At 40.2% G+C, this 26,585-nt stretch overlaps 1 protein-coding gene across 2 annotated transcripts in view; it reads right to left on the bottom strand.

Annotated features, from left to right (window-relative positions):
* Window positions 1-15,535: 15,535 nt before the first annotated feature.
* Window positions 15,536-26,585, bottom strand: part of LOC126481440 (putative transferase CAF17 homolog, mitochondrial) — a 57,941-nt gene continuing 46,891 nt past the window's right edge. Inside the window, exon 3 of one of the 2 annotated variants that reach the window (XM_050105197.1) lies at window positions 15,536-15,664. The gene's annotated coding sequence lies outside the window, so the exon portion shown is untranslated. The remainder of the gene's footprint in view (window positions 15,665-26,585) is intronic. The other variant, XR_007587557.1, reaches the window with a different exon arrangement.

Below are 26,585 nucleotides of genomic sequence, written 5' to 3'. Positions count from 1 at the left end.
TACCAATATCAATGAAAGGATAGCTTCAACTCACCATATAGCGGAGATGCTGAGTCACCGATAGGCACAACAGAAAGACTGTCAGAAAGGAGCTTTTGACCGACCAGATCTTCATTGAAAATAGACAACATAAACATACAGACTCACGCAAATGCAACTCACATAAACATGACAACAGTCTCTGGCCTCTGAAGGCAGACAGCGAGCATCAGTGCATGATGGACGATGCAACCAGGTGGTGAGGGTAAGGAGAAGGCTGCCGAAGAGGAGGAATAGCAGGGTAGGGGTGTGGGAAAATGAAGTGCTGGTTGTGGGAGTGTACTCGGAAGAGATGGAGAGAGGATACAGCAGCTAGGTGCAGTTGGGATGTTAGATAGAGGGCAGGGGCTAGTAGAAAAGGAGGAAGTAAAAAGACTGAGGGTGCATTGGTGGAAAAGAGCAGTGTGTAATGCTTGAATGGGAACAGGGAAGAGGCTTGATGGGTAAGGACAATGACTAATGAAGGTTCAGGCAGGAGGGTTATGAGAACGTAGGATATACTGCAGGGTGAGTTCCCAAATGCACAATTCAGAAAGGCTGGTGTTGGTGGGAAGGAACCATCTAGCACAGGCTGTGAAGCAGTCATTGAATTGAAGACCATGGTGTTGGGCACCATGCTCAGCAATGGGATGGTCCAGTTTTTCTTGGCCACAGTTTGTTAGTGTCCATTCATGTGGACAGAAAGCTTGTTGGTTGTCATGCTCACATAGAATGCCATACAGTGGTTGCAGCTTAGCTTGTAAATCACATGACCAGTTTCACAGGCAGTCCTGCTTTTTATGGGATGTTGTTTCTGACCATGCTGAAGTAGATAGTGGTGGGAGGCATTTAGGTCTATTACAGGAATATGAGCCATGAGACAAGGGATTGGGGGCAGGGGTTGTGTCGGGATGGACGAGATTGTTGTGTAGATTTGGCAGGCAGTGGAATACCACTGTGGGATGGGTGGGAAGGATAGTGTGCAGGAATTTTCTCATTTCAGGGAATGATGAGAGGTGGTCAAATGGTGGTGAATGTGATTCAGTTTCTCCAGTCCTGGATGGTAATGAGTCACAAGGGGAATGCTCCATTATGGGCAGATGGTGGGACTTTGGGAGGTGGTGGCTGATAAAACATGGTTTTGTACAAGGTTGGGAGGGCAATTACAGTCTATGAAGGCCCCAGTAAGACACTAAGTACATTTTGAAAGGGACCACTCGCCACTACAGATGTGATTGCTATGGGTGGCTAGGCTGTATGGAAGGGACTTCTTGGTACAGAATGGGGTAGCAGCTGTTGAAGTGGAGGTATTGCTGATGCTTAGTAGGTTTGATATGGACAGAGGTACTGATACAACCATCTTTGAGGTGGAGGTCAACACTGAGGAAGGTGGTTGAGTAGGACCAAGAGAAGTGAAAGGGGGAGAAGGCATTGAGGTACTGGAGGAATGTGGATCTGGTGTCTCACCCTCAATACAGATCACAAAGATGTCGTCGATGAATCTGAACCAGGTTATGGGTTTGAGATTCTGCGTGTTTCAGAAGGACTCCTCTCGATGGCCCACGGGGAGGTTAACATAGGATGGTGCTATGCAGGTGCCCACAGCCACACGTTCGATTTGTTTGTAGGTCATGCCTTCAAAGGAGAGGTAATTATGGGTGAGGATATAGTTGGTCATGATGACTAGGAAGTTTGTTGGCCTGGAATCTGTCAGGCATTGGGAAAGGCAGTGCTCAATCGTAGTAAGGCCATAGGCATTATGGATGTAAAGTGGGATCAGTAGTGATGAGCAGGGCGCCATGCGGTAAAGGAACAGGAACTGTGGAGAGTCAGTGAAGGAAATCTTTTACATAGGATGGTAGGTTTCAGATAATAGCCTGAAGGTGTTGGTCTATGAGAGCAGAGGTTCTCTCGGTGGGGGCACAGTAATCATCAACAGTGGGGTGTCTGGGATGGTTGGGTTTATGGACTTCAGGAAGCATGTAGAAGGTAGGAGTGTGGGTAGTGGTAGTGGTGAGGAGATAGACTCAGGGGACAGGTTCTGGGCTGGGCCTAATGACTTGAGTAGGGACTGGACATCCTCTTGGATTTACTAGGTAATGCCTATGGTTCAGAACTGCAGCCTTTGTTGGCATTTAGGGTGGTGGATTACAGTTCTTTCTACTGATGTAAGGTAAGGCTGGTGTCCCTGTTGATGAATGATGGTGAGGCATGGTCTGAGGTTAAGAAATTCTGGAATGTTAACAGGGATGGATTTGGAGACAGTGGGGGTGTTTCACAGTTACATGGAGGAATGAACAGACTCAGGCAGGGTTCAATACTGGTTTTGAGTTGAGTATGATTGGTAGGGTTGATGGCAAAAAAGTGCTTCCATTGTAGGGACCAGTATAAAAAGAGAAGGCCTTTAACAAGTTGAGCATGATTGAATTTGAGAGTGGGGTAAAAGGTAAGGCCCTTAGAAAAACTGCTACTTCTGCAGGACTAAGGATTGTAGAGGAGATGTTCATGCCAGTATTTCAGGTCTGTTAGCTTCTGGTTTTTGCATGATGTGGAATGGAGTTTCACATGATGTTGTAAATGTAGGTTTGTAGGCTCTAGTAAAGGTGGCGGAAGTGGTAGTCCAAGGTGGGAGTAGGAGGTGAACAGATTGTAGAATTTTTTTGAGGTGGTGTTGTGCATGCTGCTCTAGTTCCTGGAGGGCAAAAGTTTCAACTATTTAAATAGTTCTCTCATGGAATGATTAAACAACACACATTCTCATAATACTTTGAGTCCTGAACCCTTTGGATCATGAATGGAACAGAATCCCAGGCATTTTTGGCATCTCTTTAACTACCACTTCATTCTTATAATCTTATGTAAAGATATGAAAACATTTTTTTTTAAAGGGAAAGGTTCCTATTTGATCCATTTGTAAAATTAAGCACAATTTAATGAACTCTTTTAACTTAACTGCACTGGTGGACTTTCCCACTAAAGTCACAGCTAGTTCTACAAGTCGAATTGACAATATCTTCTTAGACAGCAGTAGAATTCTAAACATAACTGTAAAATGTATATTGAATGGGCCTCCCACACCATGATAGTCAACTACTTTCAATTGATAATGTTAGCCCTCTTTGTATGGACAATTCCTGCAGTAAAACTTTCAGAGTAATTAACACACAGCCTATCAATAGCTTCTGTAATTCCCTACAAGAAGTAGACTGGGGCCAGATTGAGCTCTTTGACAATGTTAATGAGAAGTACAATGCTTTTCTAAATGAATTTATCTGCCTATTCGAATCGGCCTTTCCTAAAAGCACTGTCAAATCCAAACACGAGACGTACTCTAACAAAAACTGGCTAACTCTGGGCATTAAAACGTCTTGCAGAAGGAAAAGGAATCTGTATGCCTCACTCAAATCCAGTTATAGTGTAGAAAAGGAAAAACATTACAAACTATACTGCTCTATCCTTTAAAAAGTTCTAAGAAGGGCAAAGAGTATTTCTATAAAATCAGAAATTGATGTCTCTAATAACAAAATTAAAACCATATGGAGCAGAATAAAAAATCCCTGCTGCAGAAAACACAATAGAAATTAAAACAAATTATACCATTCATGACAATGTTTAAATAATTACTGACATTTTTAAGAACCACTTTCTGGCGTCAGCCGTACAAACTGGAAAAACATATTCTGCTAATGAAGCCATGTTATCCCTTCAAAACGCTATTAATAAAAAAACCAAGCAGATTAAAGTGTCTCCTGTCACAGTACATGAAATTGAGAATATAATTAGAGAGATGAAGAGCAAGAATTCTGTTGGCATAGATGGTTTCTCTTCAAGATTATTGAAGGAGTGCTATAAGCTGATAATCAAAATACTGTGCCACATATTCAATGAATCCATCCAGCACGGAATTGTTCCTGAGAGACTTAAGTATGCTATTGTCAAACCTCTCTTTAAAAAAGGCGATAAAGCCGACGTTACCAATTATCGGCCTATCTCCCTTAAACAGTAGCCAGTTCGGATTTCAACAGGGAGAATCAACAGAACATTTTTTCCTTCACTCATCAAATCTTAGAGTCTTTTAATAATAAAGTATCACCCGTTGGTATCTTCTGTGACCTTTCTAAGGCCTTTGATAGTGTTAATCATGAAATCCTCTCAGCAAAGACTGAATATTATGGTACAAGTGGCTCAGTTGGCTCATGGATTAAATCCTACCTAGCTGGAAGAAAGTAGAAGGTCATGTTGAACGACTCTGAGAGGTACTCTGTGTCATCTAGCTGGGGCTCTATTGGCTGTGGTGTTCCTCAGGGCTCTGTACTTGGCCCCCTTCTCTTCCTCATCTTTGTCAATGACCTTCGCTTGCATACTAGCTTTAAAACTCACTTTACTGTTTTTGCTGATGGCACCTCTATCCTCATCAACAAAACTCCCAACCTTAATCTTGAGGAATCGGCCAATATTGTCTTTAGTGAAGTATGTAACTGGTTTGTAAATAATGGGTTATCACTAAATGTTAATAAGACCCAGTTTGTGCATTTCCAAGTAAGAAAAAAAGTTGAGGATCAATGAAGTATTACATTGAATGGGACTGAGTTACTACAAGTTGAGTCAACAAAGGTTCTGGGTGTACACATTGACAACAGTCTAAAATGGTCTGAACATATTTTGCACCTCCACCAACCTCAGCAACATTCACTGTTCGTATTATTTCCACTGTATGTGACCGAGACACCACAAAAAAAGATTATTTTAGTTATTTACATGCATTATTGCTGTATGGCATAGTTTTCTGGGGTAATCAGCCACTATCCAAAAAATTATTCATTGCCCAAAAGAGTGTTATTAGGATAATGAGTGGAGTCCAGCCTAGACATTCTTGTAGGAACCTTTTCAGAAAATTAGGGATACTGACAACTGCATGCCAATATATCTACTCCCTGTTATGTTTCATTGGTAAAAATGGACGATCATATAAAACCAATGATTCATGCCATACCCACAATACCAGGAGTCAGAAGGAAGATGGACCTCCATTATGAATCAAAAAACCTTACTATTGTACAAAAAGGAGTCCATTACATGAGCTGCAAGGTGTTCAATGCTCTCCCACCATCACTGAAATTACTTATCCATGAGCTTCCCAAATTTAAACAACAGCTCAATCAGTATTTATTAGAAAATTCCTTCTATTCAGTAGTAGAATATTTCAGAAGAGTTAACTGTAATTGATTTTTTCATTTACTAATTTGATGTGCTATTGTGCATTATGATACTCACAACCACTGTTAACATTACTGTGTCTTTCATTTAGTTATTAAGATCTACCATATTTTCTAATGCAATTTTTTCTATACCTATTAATGTGTATTTTGTCTTATACCAGTAATCCTCTTCCAAGGGGTAATTTTATGTAATAATTCTGACACGTCCTACATCCATGCGAATGCCTCGCAGTATTGGATTTATGGGATATAAATAAATAAATAAATAAAATAAAATAAATACAAATTTAGGACACAAATTTTATTTACATTTCAGTATAGATTTAGTGAAAAAAATTATGCGCAGATTCTTATCTGTACATTTAATAATAATTTGGCCTTGTATGGTACAATTTGAAACACTATGGCATGCACAGTGGAATTTTACAGTCAGGGCACCACCATACTGTTTCTTTTCTTGAAGACTTTCCATTGGACAGTTTTGGTTTTTCTGCACAAACTTTGCACACTCTTGTGGGATGCACCTTCTTTTCAGTGGAAGGAATCCTGTCTGCAAAATGCATTCCTAGAAGTCTGCTGCTACACACATTTTGGGGAGTAGCAGTATGTTAATGTACAGCACCTTTCTTTGAAAATTCTTCACCTAATTGCAGAAGAAAATTTGCCTAGTGGCAGCCTTTGTTCTGATTATTTCTTGTTTTACGGTACAAGATGAAAGCATTCACTGCTGCCATTATAAAAATATGGAAAAACAGTTTCTTCCACCATTTCATTTGCCTTTTCTTGAAAGGGTAGTAAGATATAAGTTGATCATTTCTGTCTACACCTGTCTTGTTGAGGTTGTAGTCTAGAATGGCATCAGGTTTCATTTTCTCTGTAAGCCCCATTTTGCTACGTACTTCTACTTCTGTTTTGGTCATCTTAGGAAGACTTGACAAACAGAGAACATCTCTTGTATCCCTCCACTTCAGTTATTGCTGACTACACCTAGCTTAGGAAGTCCTCTAAGATTAGGCATGCACATCCCCACAGCCTTCATCTCATTCTTCCACAGGAAATCAAAAACAGCAGGTGAAGTGTAATGTCTGTCCATATAAACAGTATGTCCCTTTTTGAGGTAGCCAGACAGAAGTATCTGAAAAAGGGCGGTGACTGAATTGTCTTCCTGCCCTTTATCTGTGTAAACTTCAGTGCATAAAACATATCCTGTCTTTACATCACACAAGGTAAACAGTTTGATACCATACTTGTCAGGTTCACTTTTTATATAGACACGAAAAATGACTCTTCCCCTGAATCCACCTTCCACCTTCATCTATAGTGAGGTTTTCTTCAGGTGACAACGATGCTGGAAACTGTGTGAGTAAATGATTCAGGAATGGTCTGATTTTGTGCATGGGATCATGGACAGGTTCGTTTCTTGAAATGTACGAAGCATTGTTGTTTACATATAGGCAAGAGAGAATAGCAAAAAATCTGTTTCTAGCTAGAACTGAACCCAGAAAAAGGTGTGGAAACAAAGCTGTTTGTAGACCAGTAATCATGCAGCTTATTCTTCTTCACCAGGCACATGTGGAATATGACAGCAATGAACAAATACATTGTATGAAGCTGTATCCCTAGCCCATGACGCCGGCCGGAGTGGCCAAGCGGTTCTAGGCGCTAGAGTCTGGAACCGCGCGACCGCTACGGTCGCAGGTTCGAATCCTGCCTTGGGCTTGGATGTGTGTGATGTCCTTAGGTTAGTTAGGTTTAAGTAGTTCTAAGTTCTAGGGGACTGATGACCTCAGAAGTTAAGTCTCATAGTGCTCAGAGCCATTTAAACCATTTTTGAACCCAGTCCATGAGCTCCGCATGCTATTGGGTTTCATTTTGCCTGATCTTCTCATTTTATCTGCAATAGATTTCGCATACCTGTTAATTTCTGCCTTGATGTGTTTTACCATTGATTCAGGGATAAAAATTGAAAAAATATCGAAAGGACTGCTGCTGTCATCCACTTCCGCCACAATCCTTTGAATTCAGGCAATGAAGGTTGCATGTCTAATGTAGTCCACCCTAATTCCGCATCTGAAGATTTTGGAACACTAGAATGCCATCTCTTGCGTGATGACTCTGTAGATGGCACTACATACTTCAGTATTAGGCAGTACGTTATATACCAACGGAGGTGAAATTTCGCCTGAAAATGCAACAGGCACGTAACCTAGATAGCAGACTTATTACACAAAACAATGTATAACAATGGAAAGGAAAAATTATGTTGCTTTTGTACCCGAAATCTGCTTCAGAAGCAAAATCACTGTATTCACTTTCAGAAACGTCCCCTTTGGAACCGGAATCTTCAAATGTCTCGTTCAAAAGCTTCTCAATCTCAGTATTAGTCAAAAACTTTGACATATTTATTGCAAAACGCACTGCACGTGCAACAAGAAATACACGAAAACTACGGCACCACGCAACAGTACAATGGTTTTGAACAACTGAAGATTGTCCTTAACAATGCCAAAATAGTTTCAGATATATCCACACGATGGCAGCACCATGCACTGGGCAGATCACAGCACGCCAAGCCTGAATATTAGACGCGAGCTCAGTAGAATATTGTCTTCATCCCACAAAATGGATGAGATCACAGGGGTGGGAGCAACAGGAGAGAGCTAAACAACAAGGAGCCATCGCAAAATAGTCACAAGTGCTGCCAATGTACAGTCACGAACAAGTCACCTAATTTTCAATGTGTGTGGTGTGGAATGGTACAAACACAACTACTTCCAACAAATTGGCATTGACTGATAGAACCACTGATGCATGGAGGACTTTCTTATGATCCACTGTGCAGATTACCCAATGCTCACACCACATTCACCCACAATTTTATATGGCCTCCCCTTGGCAGGAGCCCTTATACAGCAGTACGAGGCTGACATTAGGACAGGGTGTATACGGGGACAAGGAAAAAATTCCTGGATATCCCATTTAAAAAATATGCTTTTTCCTGGGCGAAAATACACTTTTTCCGTACTAAGTGACAGTACATTTTCCATAGATTTTCCCTCAGAACTGTAAAACTTATCAATCCTTTGAATGGTTAACATTTTATACACTCGTGTGTAAAAAAAGACAGGCAGAGAAGATTTGGAAAGACTTTTAATGAAAAAAAGAGAGAAGTTTTGGAAAGACCTTTGATTCGCAGCAACATATACAGCGCATATTTTCATATTACAAAAGTATGAATTCCAAATGCACCAAACACAGCGCGTTAGTTTCCGGTGCATTGCGATGTCCTTTTGCAAGCCAATCATATCTCATGCCACGTGATCTCGCCAGCTGATGACAGCAGAAATTCAGAGCATAGGACACATGCTATAGTCAGCCAATAGCAAGATCACTGGTTATGTAGCGTGATCACACAAGTGGAAAAGTTAACGGTTTACATTAATGTACATAGTATAGCTACAAGGAAAGCTAAGCTTTCACATATAATATTGGTCTCTAAGATTAACAAGCTACAACAGAAGCTAAGCTTTCACATGTAATATTGATCTTTTTTTGCATGTGTTATGCTTTAAAATATATCACACAAATGTGCCAGTAAATTTAAAATTATGACATAAATGTCTGGGTTCGGAATTCTTGTAAGTGGCTGGTCCTCAAACTGCTTAATTTTAAAAACTCTATGATTTAGAAATCCATCGCACTTTCTCACACGTAACATAATTCATCTTGCGTAAAAAGAAATTTACTTTGAATGTAACACTTTTCGAACCACCATTCGCAATACTATTCGGAGACTGTTAGAAATAGGTTCGATTTACCAATTGCCAGAGAGCGCCAGAAAACACATTATTGCGCATGCAGCTGCAGTGGTGTAGGAAGCTCGCAAGTTCGTATGTATAAAGCACTAAGGGAGCTTACATTACATCATAAAAGAAACAGGGCATCAGAGGATACTCTCAGGCGCATCGGAATTTTGTAAACCATACTAAAACGCATAATTCAGCTTGAAGTGCACATTGGTTTTTTCCAGATTCACAATGAAGTAGATCCCATCCGACATTAAGCTTTTCATTGTGGTTTTTGGCATGTAAATTTTCTTGGAGTACCAGTACTCTATAATCTCATTTTTGGTTCTTTATTGTGGCATAATGCCATACATAGCAGAAGATGATAATGTTGTGTCTAGACAAGACAGCCTAGACACAATGAGAGGAAGCCGAAAGGCACGCGCTAAGCCAAAGCAGGGTGCGTGAGGTCTGAAACAGGATATGTAATGAATGCTATAAAGAAAAGTACGTAGCTTCTGGAATACTTAACTTTAATCCATCCTATTGGTACATCTGGAGATTGTGGCGATACAAGTGAGACTCTTTAGATACATGCAATGTTACTAATGGTGCCTTGCTAGGTCACAGCCATTGACTTAGCTGAAGGCTATTCTAACTATTTGCTCTGCAAATGAGCGAGGCTTCATCAGTGTGCATCGCTAGCTACGTCGTCCGTACAACTGGGCGAGTGCTAGTCCGTATCTCGAGACCTGCCTTGTGGTGGCGCTCGGTCTGCGATCACACAGTGGCGACACGCGGGTCCGACATGTACTAATGGACCGCGGCCGATTTAAAGCTACCACCTAGCAAGTGTGGTGTCTGGCGGTGACACCTGAAATTCAGCGAACAGTTGGAACTAGCCAATACTGTGGAATGAAACACTTCGTTTCAAATGAAATTATTGCCTCAGCGGAAAGATTAATAGAGCCAAATTTCTTTAGCAAACTTGCAAAAATAACTTCATTGTTCTGCAAGGTGCTTGACTGCTAATAAGTTAGAAATAAAATAAAATCAGAAAACTGAAAATAATAATATATTTTTGCCCACCATAATTATATGAATGTATTTTAATTCACTTAATAGCTCCCGGCCACAGAAATCCATTTTGCTTTCATTTGACGTGGAAACTGTAAACGTAGAAAAGCAGCAAAATCACTCAACATAAACACAGGTCACGTGGAGACTAACCCCCTCCCCACTACAACTCAGACAACTCTGCGCCTATGCGAATCTGGCAGCTACGGCACGCGAGAAAAATTTTTCTCGTTTGGTTCAAAAATGGTTCAAATGGCTCTGAGCACTATGGGATTTAACATCCGAGGTCATCAGTCCTCTAGAACGCAGAACTACTTAAACCTAACTAACCTAAGGACATCACACACATCCATGCCTGAGTAAGGATTCGAACCTGCGACTGTAGCAGTCGCGCAGTTCCATACTGTAGCGCTGGAACTGTTGTGTCTAGACAAGACAGCCTAGATACAATGAGAGGAAGCCGAAAGGCATGCGCTTAAACTCACGCAGGCTGGCGTGAGGTCTGAAACAGAATACGTAATGAATGCTATAAAGAAAAGTACGTAGCTGCTGGAATACTTAACTTTAATCCACAATTGGTGAACATTGGTCTTGTTGATACAGTATTATCATCTCAATATAACTTGGTGATGGCGCCTTGCTAGGTCGTAGCAATTGACTTAGCTGAAGGCTATGCTAACTATCGTCTCGGCAAATGAGAGCGTATTTGTCAGTTTGGCGTCGCTAGCAAAGTCGGCTGTAAAACTGGGGCGAGTGCTAGTACGTCTCTCTAGACCTGCCGTGTGGCGGCGCTCGGTCTGCTATCACTGACAGTGGCGACACGCGGGTCCGGCGTATACTAATGGACCGCGGCCGATTTAAAGGCTACCACCTAGCAAGTGTGGTGTCTGGCGGTGACACCACAAGAACCGCTCGGCCACCCCGGCCGGCCATTGCACTTCACAAACTCCTCCTGTATGTAACTTCAACTAAAACATTTCCCTTTCTAAATTCTGTTACCTACCTACTCGATTAAGGGAGCTAACATTCTTTCTCGTTTGCATCTGGCTACTGCCGATACAGCTAACAGCCACACTTCAAGTGACAGGAAACGGGAGAAGGTACTGCTTATAAGCGAGTCAACTGTGCATGCTCATCAGCCTGCTGGCAACTGGTCAAATGAACCTAATGTGAACAGTTGTGATGTCATGCTCATAGCAAGCAGTTTGTTGTTATGAAGAATTACAGTGTTTGCCCTACGGCCTTTAACATATTTTTGATATTTGCAGACACTTGTGTGTGCAAGGTGTTTTGTTGTTGTAAATTGCGCATTTCCTTTGCCACTAAAGTTTATTTTTTTCCTCTCATTTACATTTTATTGCTGCAGTAACATTCTTTGCTAGAAAGTCAATTCTTACCAGTCAAAATTAAAAAAAAAAAAAATTAACTGATAGCTAAAACAATGAAAAATTCCCGGAATTCCGAAAAATTGCCAGGTTATTCCCAGTTTTCTCCCAGACGAAAAAATTCACAGGCTGTCCCGGAAAGAAGCCGGTCATATTCCAAAACTGCAATGATGAGCAGTCCCTCTCCAAATATGCTAAAGCTCTCACTGAGGTCTACACATAGTGAAATCACCCTCCCAACCTCGTCCACAAAGAGATATCCCCTGCCTTTATCTTTCCAGTCATCTACCACCCCTACATATCCACTTTTCAGCCACAAAGGAGCACTCCTTTCATGACTTTTTTTTTTTTTTTTTTTTTTTTTTTTTGAGCAAAGAAATTTCTCTTTGTTCTCTAATGCTCTCAGGTGATTTTAATGACTTTAGAAGCAAGTCATTAATTAAAACTTCCAGGTTAGGACACCATCATCAAACAGTAAAAATTCTTCCTCGTGATCTTCCAAGGTGAGCCATCAACTTCCAAGTATTTTGGCGACCGTAAGTGCTGCATAATGCTACATTCAGTTACTGATATTTTTAGAGTTATGCAGCACTTGTGCATGGTGAAACGATTGTAAAATTTCATGTGCATGTAAACTTGAAGTGCTAATGTTCCACAAATACTATTTATTGGACTTGTAATTAAGTTTTGTGGTTGTACTGCAGGTTGTATTGTATGCACTGTGGTTTCATATTTCTGTCATTGCAAATTATGTCACAGGGAAATTCAACAAATATTTTGTTGTTAATTTGTGCCCAGATTATTTCTCTTCCAAAAATATTGATGAAGGAAGAGATGTGCAGCTCATTATCTGTGTAACTGTGATCTATTAAACTGAGACTGCAGACAACAATGTTACAGTGCCAATAAAGAAGTGAAACAACCTTAAAACTTACCTTTGTGTGTACTACATCATTTGGCATTATCATTTAGAGAATCAGTTTTCAGCATGTTATTCCAGAATGCGAAGATTTTGAACTTAAGACACGTAAAACAGAGTGCACCAACAGGTACAGCCCAACACCTTCCCATCCTCACCCCTAGCTCTAGGTGTGGTAGGGATACCTTACTCACACAGTATTTTGACACAAATAATGAGTCACATAGATACCAAATTTGGATGAAATTATTCCAGAGTTATAGTTTTATGTCACCCTGTTTTGAAGTGACCCTCAGCCATAGTGGTGCTGGGAGTGTCTGACTTCCATTGTAATTTTTCCAGACAGCAAGTGATACATGTGCCATGTTTGGTAGAAATTGCTTCAAATGTTACAGAGATACACTGCCAACGAGTCACTCTATTTGCAATGCTACCCCTCCGAGCCCGAGAGTGAAACATAATTGGGACTGACACCCACGAGCCAAGCAGCCCCGAAACCCACGGATTCGATACTAATATCAGCTGTCATAGAATATTTTTAAGCGTCATGGCCTCCCGTTCCCACACCTACAGTTGGTAATTCAGAAACTTTGAGAACACATGCACAATAGATCATCAAAATTTCATTTCAGTCGAATGGAATAGGAACATATGTACGACAAAAAAAAGAATATATATCTTGTGGTCCTATCCTTAGGGCTAATTTTCTGTACAACTCTGTAGTAACTTTCAACGCTGAATGCATATAGCAGTTCTGACTACATCTCTGCTTTGGTTTGTTTTTCAAGACACACATCTAAGGATGATTATTCTTCAATTTGTTTAAAATTAGCCGATGAGCGTTTAAAACTGTGCTTCCACATCTGATACATCGCATCTTGTGTGCAGATACTTATTTGTGCTGTGATGTTCAGCAGTTATGCTGGGGTCTCATTAATAACACTGCCACATTAATATGACATGAAGTGCTCATATGAATATTTTGTAAGTCTTAGGTTATACAACACCATGTGTAATTCATTGTACTGTCTACATTTATGGTTGTTTCAAGCTTTTTTGTTGAATATAGGTACTAAGACAATCGTTATTGACCATAGCCGGTAGTGATAATAAAGGGCATACAGACAGCTGTGTATCATGCATTTCATAACTCAACAAACTCTCCCAACACTATTAATGTGCAACACTGTTTTTATCCACCACCACCAGACACTGTTTCCATTCTGTAATGTTTGGTTTAGCTGGGCACAGAGGCAGTGCTGCCCCTCCTCACACCTCTCTGGCTCAGCCTGTCAGCTCCTGCCTCGCCCTGACACTCCTAAACAGATCCACATTTCCCTTACTCGCTTAGCGCATTAAAAACGTTGACTCACTGAAGTTGCTCCAAGATTTTGCCCTTTAAACTTGTCCTCTGCAATACTGTCAGCTGAACATTCTGTGGATGAAGGACTGACGATCGTAGTGGTGCCGTAAGTACCGTAAGGCGGTGCATGTATAACAGACTTAGATGTAGATGTAGATCTAGACTGCAACAACACACCATTCTGAAACCAGTGAAAATTCTCACTAGCCCTCCAGCGCTTCCCTCGGAGACTGCCATAGTTGGTGACATTTACACAACCCAAAACATTTTCTTCGTTTCTTTGAACATGAGCAGTTTTGTGAACAGGTTCAGTATCAACACACACAATTCTTGTAATGAACTCACCAGGGCCCACACCACAGTGGATGTGAAGAGTACACTCTCATCTTTCTAACAGTGACCAAATACTGTAACTTATTTTATAACACACTCACTTTCTTTTCCTTTCTCTGTTGTTTTTAAAAACAGAAGCTTTCACATCTACACCCACTGCAGTGGACAGTGAAAAAGGTGCAAGTCATGATGTACAAACTAACAGTATAGCAGTGGTTACTTAATGGCAACTAATGACACAATTATAATGTTCAAGAAAAACATACACAAGAAAACTGTAAGGAAAGCACAAGTAAAACTCAGTACATGCAATCAGTGCTTTCTGAAAGCACTATGGGCAAAATAATTTTCATGTTTATTTCATAAGCATGATTTTTTATGCTCCTCATTTCAATTTTTCGTTACTCTTTAAAAGACAAGATCATATACCATGGGGCCACATTGTTTGAAACAATCACCACCATCATCATCAGCAGCAGCAGCAGCAGCAGTAACACACCTGTACACTTTTCAGTGCATTTATGAACTCGGCATAGACCAATAATCAATATTTCAGAACCCTAAAGCTGCCATCTCTGCAGACATACTCCTGCATGAGATTTATGGTTAATAATAGCAAAAACTCTTTCAAAAAACACACTAACACATTCACACAATAGTACACTAAACAGGGAAACAATTAGCACTGAGATACTGCTTTCTTAGAGTGATGAATGTGCACTATTTTACAATTTCTATTTTCAATGTGTTCCCAGTAGAACTAAACACTCCTTTTATTGTGTCTGGAGAAGTATAAGAACCTTTCACTTTATGGTTTTACTTATTCACATATCTCTTGATTTCTTGTCTCTCCCTCTTTCTTCCTCTAATATTCTGTGAATTCTGATAATGAGAAGTCCTGAATGGGCAACACACACAGATAGAGTGAGTGAGGGAGGGAGGGATGCGAGTAAAGGGTGGGGGTTCTGGACACAGTCTGTCACTCTCAGTTTTTATAATCTTTTTCTCCCAATTTCTTTTATTGATATCATAAAATATTTACAATAGCACAGTCAGAAATCTTTTGGCAAGATCACATCCTGAAATTTTATCTTTCACACTGATGAAGTACAGAATCACGAAAACTTCCAGTTACTTTTATTTTGCACATTTGATGACACTATTTACTGCTAAATCATGCATTTTTTATCTTGTTCTGAATAGCTCCAGGAAAACTGTCAATGTGTTCTTTAGCACATGTAGTACAGTATCTCCTACAATAAAAAATACTGCATTTCTGAAATTGGCATACAGGCTGGTGACAACTGGAACACTTTGAACCTAATAACAGAAAATCATTTTGTCTAGGTGGTGTAAATGGGTTCCTCATAATGTAACTGTCTTCAGTAAACAACATCTTTTTCAAAAATGGTGGTTTCTGTCCAAAATAGTCATAGTGCTCTTCCAGACCACATATATAACAACAGAATACGCCACTTTCATCTGGCTTATCTGCAACAGGAGCTTCCACTATATTTCCTTCATTTTGTCTATTCTGGCCATCTGTTTCTGCCATCATAGTGAATCTGAAATACAAGGAAAAAAGAATACTTAGAGGAAGAATCATCAAACAATGGAAAATACAGGAAAGGATGTAACAATATTATGAATATAGCAGAGATGCTGAGTCCCAGATAGGCACAACAAAAAGACTGTCAGAAAGAGAGCTTTCTGCCAACAAGGCCTTCGACAATTTGTCGAACGAACACACATATACACACACACATACACACTCACACACACACAAATGCAGCTCATACAAACATGACAACAGCAGCCAGAGACTGGTCACACATTGGTGCGTGTGGGTTGCAAGTAGCACTGGCATAAAAGCCAATGTTACAAAGTGTACACTGATAATATGTAAGTGGCAAAATTATACTTCACTGAAAATAGCATGTCATGTTTGTATGAGTTGTGTGTGTGTGTGTGTGTGTGTGTGTGTGTGTGTGTGTGTGTGTGTGTGTGTGTGTCACTGAAAATAGCATGTCATGTTTGTATGATGTGCATTTGTGTGTGTGTGTGTGTGTGTGTGTGTGTGTGTTCGTTCGACAAATTGTCAAAAGCCTTGTTGGCAGAAAGAAAACGAAGTCATTAGAGACAGAGCACAACCTCAGATTACACTAGGATGGGGAAGGAAATCGAGGGTGGCCTTTGCAAAGGAACCATCCTGGCATTTTCCTGGAGTAATTTAGGGTAATCACTGAAAACTTAAACCTGAAGAGCCAGAAGGGTATCAGAACCATAATCCTCCCGAAGGTTAGTCCAGTGTGCCAACCACTGCACCACCTTATTCGGTTATGTGATGGAATCTCACAATAGTTACTTTTCGATTATAGGTAATTTTGATACTTACAAAACATCCCTGTAAATTACGTAACATTGGTTTTTATTTAGGTACTGCTTGAAAATGAATAGTAGCTCAAATTGGTTCTGAAGTAAGCACATTAAAGACAATATTGTGCAGCAGAGGTGGGACTATTGTTATATCCTTCTTACAACATGTGATAACTGGAATCACGAAAATATCAACCAAATGTTTAATATGAAAAGTAAAAAAAATAATCTCAAATAAAAATGGCAATGTCATGTACAACATTATAGTCATCTCACCACTGATACAATTTCCATTTTACCACCTAAAACAAAGAATATTTCTTGCAAAATGTTCTAATTAGTATTTTATTAAATGCCTGTTTTATAACCTTGAAGGGGATATTTGCAGAGTTGTTCTCTGTGAGAAACCCAACAAAACAAACGTTTTATCTATTTACTAGCTGATTACAATATGTTCTCCAGTTACTTATTTGTGTATTTGTGCCAATTTCTCATAAAGGAATATAAAAATGATATCATGTGTATTTCATCCCTTTTGAAAGGCTCTAAGGAGATCTGTTTGTTTTACTGGAGTAAACTTGGAAATACAGGGTGGCGCAGGGGAACGGGAAATTTTGAACGTTACAGTTGGCACCACTGTAGCGCCGGCAGATGTTCGAAATTTTGCACAATTGATGTGAACACATTGCCATTTAGTAATCATGGAGAATTGGACTGGTGCGGAACATACAGTACCTATGAGAGCGTTTTACAAAAATGGTGATAGTGCGACTGCCGCGCAGAGAACATTTCGACAGCATTACCAGCTTGGACGTGTCCCATCTGCGCATGCGATTACAACGTGGGTGCGTAATTTTGAAGAAACAGGATCTGCCTTGAAAAAGAAACCTCCAGGTGGCATTCCAACGGTACGTACCCCAGAGAACTTTGCAGCTGCTAGAGCTGCAATCGAGAGAAGTCCTCGCCGCTCCGTTCGACAGCATGCATCTTCGCTAGGGATTAAGCGATGAAGCTTACAAAGAATACTACACGAATTACACTTCCATCCGTATAAGTTGCAGATTCTGCAACACTTACATGAACGAGACCCAGCGTCACGTATGGAGTTTAGTAGCCAGATATTGGCTAAAATCAACGAGGACGCGAATTTCCTTGGTAACTTATGGATATCAGACGAAGCCCATTTCCATCTGAACGGATTCGTGAACAAACAGAATTTTCGTTATTGGGCACAGGACAATCCTTGTGAGTTTCGCCAGCGACCACTACATAGCGCCAAGGTCACAATATGGTGTGCTATATCATGTCATGGTGTTATCGGCCCTTATTTTTTTGAACGTGAGGATGGTAGTGCAGTGACATTAACATCCGCTCGATATGTTGAAATGCTTCAAACATTCTTTACACCGAGACTGTACGAGCTTAATCTTAACGTCGAAAACATGTGGTTTCAGCAGGACGGAGCCACGTCACACACTGCTTGACAATTGATGGCAGCAGTTCGTCAATTGTTTGGAAGACGCATTATTTCACGTAACAGTGACATTGCATGGCCTGCGAGATCCCCTGATCTTAGTGTGTGCGACTTCTTCCTGTGGGGATATCTTAAAGGCAAGGTGTACCGTTCACGTCCTGCAACAATCCATGAACTGAAGGAGAACATTGAAAACGAAATGACTGCCATTCTCCAGGATTTGCTACACCACGCACTCCAGAGTTTTCATAACAGGCTGTTAGAGTGTGAACGCCGAATGGGAGCACATCTTTCCGATGTCATCTTTAAAAAGTAAAGAGACACTTTTGGACATTTTGATTGTAAAGACATACTGAATAATGGTATACTGAATACATTCACTTTCATTAATAAATTATTAGTTTTATGAATTTATTCATGGAAATGTCGTTATTTCGAAATTTCCCGTTTCCCTGCGCCACCCTGTATCACTGAGAATATCTGCAATCAATCCCGGAACTCAGTCACTTTCCATCATTTTTATGCATCAGTCTCTTCCCACACTTAAGGCTCAATCAGACAGACAGCGGGTTGACCATGCAGTCAGGCCATCCTGTTGCCTGCCATAGTCAGCTGGGGTCAAACAGAGTGTGGGCATGATGCAGCAACCGATATATCGAATGCTGCTCATTGCGAGTAAATGAGCTGCTGCATGTCAAACATGAGTAGCAGTTCTGGCAACAACCAAGAGTTGCTTTTATTTGCTCTCAGTTTGAGGAAGCAAAAAAAGTGAGTACATGAAATGAATGCTTAATGATAAGATTATGGTAAATTACATTCATCATCCATGTTACACTGCCATACATGGCTACACTCCATACAAATACTTTCAGAAATGAGTACCTGACACTCAAATCTATATTCGATGTTAACAAATTTCTCTTCTTCAGAAACTCTTTACTTGCCATTGCCAGTCTACATTTTATATCCTCTCTACTTCGACCATCATCAGTTATTTTGCTCCCCAAATAGCAAAACTCATCTACTACTTTGAGTGTCTCATTTCCTAATTTAATTCCCTCAGCATCATCTGATTTAATTCAGCTACATTCCATTGTTCTTGTTTTGTTTTTGTTGATGTTCACCTCATATCCTCCTCTCAAGACACTGTCCATTCTGTTCAAGAGCTCTTCCATGTCCATTGCTGTCTCTGACAGAATTACAATATCATCAGTGAACCTCAAAGTTTTTACTTCTTCTCCATGGATTTTAATTCTTACTCCGAATTTTTCTTTTGTTTCCTTTACTGCTTGCTCAATATACAGATTGAATAACATTGGGGACAGGCTACAACCCTGTCTCACTCCCTTCCCAACCACTGCTTCCCGTTTCATGCCCCTTGACTCTTATAACTACCATATGGTTTCTGTACAAATTGTAAGTACCCTTTCACTCCCTGTATTTAACCCCTGCCACCTTCAGGATTTGAAAGAGCGTGTTCCAGTCAGCATTGTCAAATCTTTCTCTAAATCTACAAATGCTAGAAATGTAGGTTTGCCTTTCCTTAATCTATCTTCTAAGATAAGTCGTAGGGTTGGCATTGCCTCATGTGTTCCAACATTACTACAGAATCCGAACTGATCTTCCCCAAGGTCAGCTTCTACCAGTTTTTCCATTCGTCTGTAAAGAATTTGTTTTAGTATTTTGCAACCATGACTTACTAAACTGACAGTTCAGTAATTTTCACATCTGTCAGCACCTGCTTCCTTTGGGACTGGAATTATTATATTCTTCTTGAAGTCTGAGGGTATTTCGTCTGCCTCATACATCTTTCTTAGCAGATGGTAGAGTTTTGTCAGGACTTGCTCTATCAAGGCTGTCAGTAGTTCTAATGGAATGTTGTCTACTCCCGGGGCCTTGTTTCGACTTAGGTCTTTCAGTGCTTTGTCAAACACTTCACGCAGTATTATATCTCCCATTTCAACTTCATCTACATCCTCTTCCATTTCCATAATATTGTCCTCAAGTGAAAAGCCCTTGTATAGACCCTCTATGTACTCCTTCTTACCCTTCTGCTTTCCCTTCCATGCTCAGAACTGGGTTTCTATCTGAGCTCTTAATATTCATACAAGTGGTCCTCTTTTCTCCAAAGGTCTCTTTAATTATCCTGTCGGCAGTATCTATCTTTCCCCTAGTGAGATATGCCTCTAAATCCTTACATTTGTTCTCAAGCTGCCCAGCTTAGCCATTTTGCACTTCCTGTCGATCTCATTTTTGAGAGGTTTGTATTCCTTTTTGCCTGTTTCACTTACTGCATTTTTATATTTTCTCCTTTCATCAATTAAATTCAATATATCTTCTGTTCCCCAAGGATTTCTACTAGCCCTCCTCTTTTTACCTACTTGATTCTCTGCTGCTTTCACTATTTCATCCCTCAAAGCTATCCATTTTTCTTCCACTATATTTCTTTCCCTCATTCCTGTCAATCGTTCCCCAATGCTATCCCTGAAACACTCTACTACCTCTGGTTCTTGAAGTTTATCCAGGTCACATCTCCTTAAATTCCCATGTTTTTGCAGTTTCTCCAGTTTTAATCTACAGTTCATATCCAATAGATTGTGGTAAGAGTCCATATCTGCCCCTGGAAATGTCTTACAATTTAAAACCTGGTTCCTAAATCTCTGTCTTACCATCTATCTGAAACCTTCCAATGTCTCCAGGCCTCTTCCACGTACACAATCTACTTTCATGATTCTTGAACCAAGTGTAAGTTATGATTAAGTTATGCTCTGTGCAAAATTCTACCAGGCGACTTCCTCTTTCATTTCTTACCCCCATTGCATATACACCTACTACGCTTCCTTCTCTTCCTTTTCCTGCTTTCGAATTCCAGTCACCCATGACTATTAAATTTTCGTCTCCCTTCACTATCTGAATAATTTCTTTTATCTCATCATAAATTTCATCAATCTCTTTGTCATCTGCAGAGCTAGTTGACATATAAACTTGTACTAGTGTGGTAGGCGTGGGCTTTGTGCCTATCTTGGCCACAATAATGCGTTCACTATTCTGTTTGTAGTAGCTTACCACACTCCTATTTTTTATTAATTATTAAACCTACCCCTGCATTACACTTATTTGATTTTGTATTTATAACCCTGTATTCAACTGACCAGAAGTCTTGTTCCTCCTGCTACCAAACTTCACTAATTCCCACTATATCTAACTTTAACCTATCTATTTCCCTATTTACATTTTCCAACCTGCCTGCCCGATTAAGGGATCCGACATTCCAAGCTCCGATCTGTAGAATGCCAGTTTTCTTTCTCGTGATAACGATGTTCTCCTGAGTACCCCCACCCAGAAGTACGAATGGGGGACTATTTTACCTCTGGAATATTTTACCCAAGAGGACACCATCATCATTTAACCATACAGTAAAGCTGCAAGCCCTTGGGAAAAATTACGGCTGTAGTTTCCCCTTGCTTTCAGCTCCTGTTACTATAAGTTTATTATTCACATGACTCTCATCCTGCTCTTCTTTATCTAATAACCATTCCTTCATAAGTAGGGTTGGTACAAATGCTATGAGCTACCACAGTTTTTGGTGGTACAAATGCTTGGAGTTGTGTTATGCGTTGTCATGTGAACAAACATCTGAGGGTTGTTATTCTTCACCTACTGCTACATTGTTTATTGTTGCCATAGACAAACCTTGTAACTTGACAAAAGTTTGCTTCTCTCCTTTTCTGGGATTTACTATTTATTCAGTTACTATTTATATCATCGTGATTATTATTGGCTCTCTCACTATTCATCGTATCTAAACTTTCTACACAGGATAACAACTCTTTTACTGTTGTCCATCCTCTACATAAAATCTCTTTACATAGTAGGGTAGTCTTCTGACTAACACTTTTGCTAGATATACTTCTTAAAGCTCCCCCATGAACTATTATAATATTTAGGGTCAAGCAGTTCTAATGTTAGTTCTTCCTATATACATTGAGACAAAGTCTTCCATTTAAACTTTTCTTGGAAGTTGTTCCAAGACACAAATTCTCCTGAGTGAGCATTTCCCCACATTTCAAAACAAAACTAACTGGTTACCAACCTCAAATTCTTTGCTTCAAAAATGAAAACGGCAGCTTGGCTCTTAAGAACAAGGAAAAATGTAAGGTACTTGCTAATTATTTTGAAAAACTATTGAACGTCCAGAACCAGCGAATAAATTCCACCCACAGCAAATTAATAACACCAACCCTAACTTTAAAGCACCTGACGAAATTGAAATAACTAAACAACTTAAAAGAGATCCCTCAACTAATAGGACATGTCTGGCAAACTGAGAAAATACCAGAGGACTGGAAAACTGCCCTAATTCATCTATTGCATAAAAAAGGGGATAGGACCAATGTTAATAATTACCGAGGAATCTCTCTCCTCCCAGTGACATACAAAATTCTCTCACAGTGTTTACTTGATCAAGCCCAAGAACAGCTAGAACCTAAAATTGGTGAATACCAAGCAGGCTTTAGACCAAACAGATCCTTCCCTGAACAAATTCTTTCTTTAAAACTAATCCTCAGACACCAAAGGATTTCTAGTAACAATATTGTATGTACATTTGTGGATTTTAAAAAGACTTATGACTCAGTTGATCATGAGTCTCTTTTCCAAATTTTAAAGGAACAAGGCTAGATAATAAAACTCTAACACTGATTAAGGAAACGTTAACCGACAGTATACCTAAAGTTAAATTCATAGGAGAGATTTCTGAACCATTTCAAATAAAGACTGGTGTTAGGGAGATGGACTCTCTCCATTATTGTTTAACTGCGTTTTGGAAAAGGTAATTACAGAATGGCGAGAACAAAAGTCAATTCGAAATATAGACCAATCAATCAAGTTAGGCAGAAGTTATATTAGAGTAGATTGCCTTGCCTTTGCAGATGATCTGGCAATTTTAACTAGGTATGTTACCACATCCCAAAAACAAATTGAAATTCTTAAAGAAGTAGGACTACAAATATCATTCAAAAAAACAAAATACATGACATGCAACAAACAAGCACCAAAGTTTTTGAATACAAAATATGGAAAAATATAAAGGATGTCTCAGTTTAAATACTTGGGGGAAATCCTGCAAGAAAACAGTCTGGAAAAAGCTGCAAATGTAGTCTGCTGTCAAAAGATGGCAACTGCATTCAGATTAACACAAAACATTTATAATAAAAAATCACTTTCTAAATCCACTAAACTTAGACATTACAGCACTGTAATCAAACATGAATGTCTTTATGGAGCATAAACTTTAATTTAATTTAATTTAATTTAATTTAATAGGAAGAGGGATACTGGCGAAATTCGAAAGAAAGAAAGAAAGATTGTTAGGAAAATATTAGGCCCGAAAATTACTGATGGAGAAACTTACAGGCTGAGAAGTAATAAGGAAATAGAAGAACACACAGACATATATGGTGACATGAGAAAATGAAGACTTAAAGAATGGCACCCACTAGGTTGACAAAACAAATAGTAGAATTCTACAAAAACTGAAGTAAGGCCAAAACTGAGCCAATGAAATGGATTGCTGCAATTAAGGAGGATCTTAAAGCAGCCGGTATAACTCAGACAGACCTTACAGATAGGAAAACATTCAGACAAAAGATATTTGACTGGAAAGTTGGTCAGAGGGAAATTAGAAAATGGACTGGAACATCATGATCTGATGAAAGAAAGAGACTTCATTCTGAAAGGATGAAACAAATTTGGGCACAAAGAAAGGCCAACCATCAAACATGACATTGATGGATTGTACCTCATGTGATCCTACTGGGCCCATATGTGAATAATAATAAAACAGATTTCACACGTGTTTTCCTGTGAAAGAGGTAGTTCAAAATGATGTGCCACATGACCTCCTCCTCATCTGAAACATGTAACTCACATCCAAGATAGCGAATTTCAAAATGGTCTCCACTGTCACCACAGCTTCTACAAGTTGTGCCTCCACCTAAGGACACCCCATACCAGATGCCATATGATTCCTTACACTGCTCAAGTTTTATAGCAGTGTATCCAAATTTTGACTCACCCTGTACTGTCCCACCTTTGTGATAGCTCATTGGTAATCTTACCATTACTATCTCATACTAGTGAGAGTTTGTTACTAATTTTATTATTGCTATATTTTATTTTCTTATGTCCGCAGCTCTTGGTCTTGCGGTAGCATTCTTGTGTTCCGTGCACGGGGTCCCGGGGTCAATTCCGGCAGGCCCAAGGATTTTCCCTGCCTTGATATGACTGGGTGTTGTTGTGTCATCTTCATCATCATCATGAATCCCCATTATGGTCATAGGAAGGCAATGGTAAACCACCTCTGCTAGGACCTTGCCTTAGGAAGGCAATGGTAAACCACCTCTGCTAGGACCTTGCCTAGTCGGCAGTGCGGGTCTCCCACATCGTTCCCTACACTCCTCGGCATATGGAACCTCTCATCATCATCATCTTATTTTCTTATTAATACTATCCTCTTAGTTTTTGAACATCTCCTCGATTGCTTGCACCCTGTACTGCCCGCATTTGTGATAGCTCACTACTAATCTTACCATTACTGTCTCGTGGTAGTGAGAGTTCATTACTAATCTTATTACTACTATCTTTTACACTGAAGTGGCCAAAAAACTGGTATAAACATGTGTATTCAAATACATAAGTATGTAAACAGGCAGAATACAGTGCCACAGTTGGCAACACCTTTATAATGCAACAAGTGTCTGGCGCAGTTGTTACATTGGTTACTGCTGCTACAATGGTAGGTTATAAAGATTTAACTGAGTTTGAATGTGGTGTCACAGTCGGTGCACAAGCGATGGGACACAGCATCTCCCAGGCAGCGATTAAGTGGGGATTTTCCCATACAACCATTTCACGAGTGTACCGTGAATATCAGGAATCCAGTAAAACATCAGATCTCCAACACTGCTATGGCTGGAAAAAGATTCTGCAAGAACGGGACCAACAACAACTGAAGAGAATCGTTCAACATGACAAAAGTGCAACCCTTCCACAAATTGCAGCAGATTTCAATGCTAGGCCATCAACAAGTGTCAGCATGCAAATCATTCAACAAAACATCATCGATATGGGCTTTTGGAGCTGAAGGCCTACTCGTATATCCTTGATGACTGCATGACACAAAGCTTTATGCCTCGCCTAGTCCAATCAACACTGATGTTGGACTGTTGATGGTTGAATGGTTGAAACATGTGTCTACTCAAAGCCGTGCGGGATTAGCTGAGCGGTCTAAGGCGCTGCAGTCACGGACTGTGCGGCTAGTCCCGGCGGAGGTTTGAGTCCTCCCTCGGGCATGTGTGTGTTTGTGTGTGTGTGTGTGTGTGTGTGTGTGTGTGTGTGTGTGTGTCCTTAGGATAATTTAGGTTAAGTAGTGTGTAAGCTTAGGGACTGATGACCTTAGCAGTTAAGTCCCACAAGATTTCACACACACACACACACACACACACACACACACACACACACACACACACACACACACACACACACACGTCTCTACTCAAAGTGTATTTGGGCGGATGGATGTGTACGGGTATGGAGACAACCTCATGAATCCATGGATCCTGCATGTCAGCAGCGGATTTTTCAAGCTTTTGGAAGCTCTGTAATGGTGTGGGACATGTGCAATTGGGAGTGATATGGAACCCCTGATACGTCTAGATACAACTCTGACTGGTGACACGTTTGTAAACATCCTGTCTGATCACCTGCATCCATTCATGTCCATTGTGCATTCTGACAGACTTGGGCAATTCCAGCAGGACAATGTGACACCCTACACATCCATAATTCCTACAAACTGGCTCCAGGAACACTCTTCTAAGTTTAAACACTTCTTATGACCACCAAACTCCCGAGAAATTGACAATATTGAGCATATCTGGGATGCCTTGCAATGTGCTGTTCAGGAGAGACCTCCACCCCCTCAAACTCTTACAGATTTATGGATAGCCCTGCAGGATTCATGGTGTCAATTCACTCTAGCACTACTTCAGAATCAGTTGAGTCCATGCCACATCATGTTGCGGCACTCCTGCATGCTCGGGCGGGCCCAACACGATATTAAGCACATGTACCAGTTTCTTTGGCTCCTTAGTGTATTTTCTTATTAATACTATCCTCTTAGTTGTTGAACATCTCTGACAATTTCACAAATAAAGTCATCATATATATTCCTTGTGCTTTCATGGCCATTTTCCTAGTCCACATAGGCATATGCTAGACTGAAGAGCCAAAGAAACTGGAAAAACAGACTAATATCACGTAATGTTCCCACGAACACACAGAAGGGCCACAATACGACATAACATGGACTTGACTAATGTCTGAAGTAGTGCTGGAGGGAATTGACACCATGAATCCTGCAGGGCTGTCCATAAATCTGTAATAGTATGAGGGGGTGGAGATGTCTTGTGAACAGTATGATGCAAGACATCCCAGATATGCTCAATAATGTTCATTTCTGGGGAGTTTGGTGGCCAGCAGAATGTTTAAACTTATTCCTGGTGCCACTCTGTAGCAATTCTGGATGTGTGTGGTGTCGCATTGTCCTGCTGAAATTGCCCAAGTCTGAAGGAATG

The sequence above is a fragment of the Schistocerca serialis genome, chromosome 5 (genome assembly GCF_023864345.2).
Source record: "Schistocerca serialis cubense isolate TAMUIC-IGC-003099 chromosome 5, iqSchSeri2.2, whole genome shotgun sequence".
Lineage (NCBI taxonomy): Eukaryota > Metazoa > Arthropoda > Insecta > Orthoptera > Acrididae > Schistocerca > Schistocerca serialis.
Note: the sequence above shows the minus strand (reverse complement) of the source record. Positions and strands in the feature narration are given on the sequence as shown.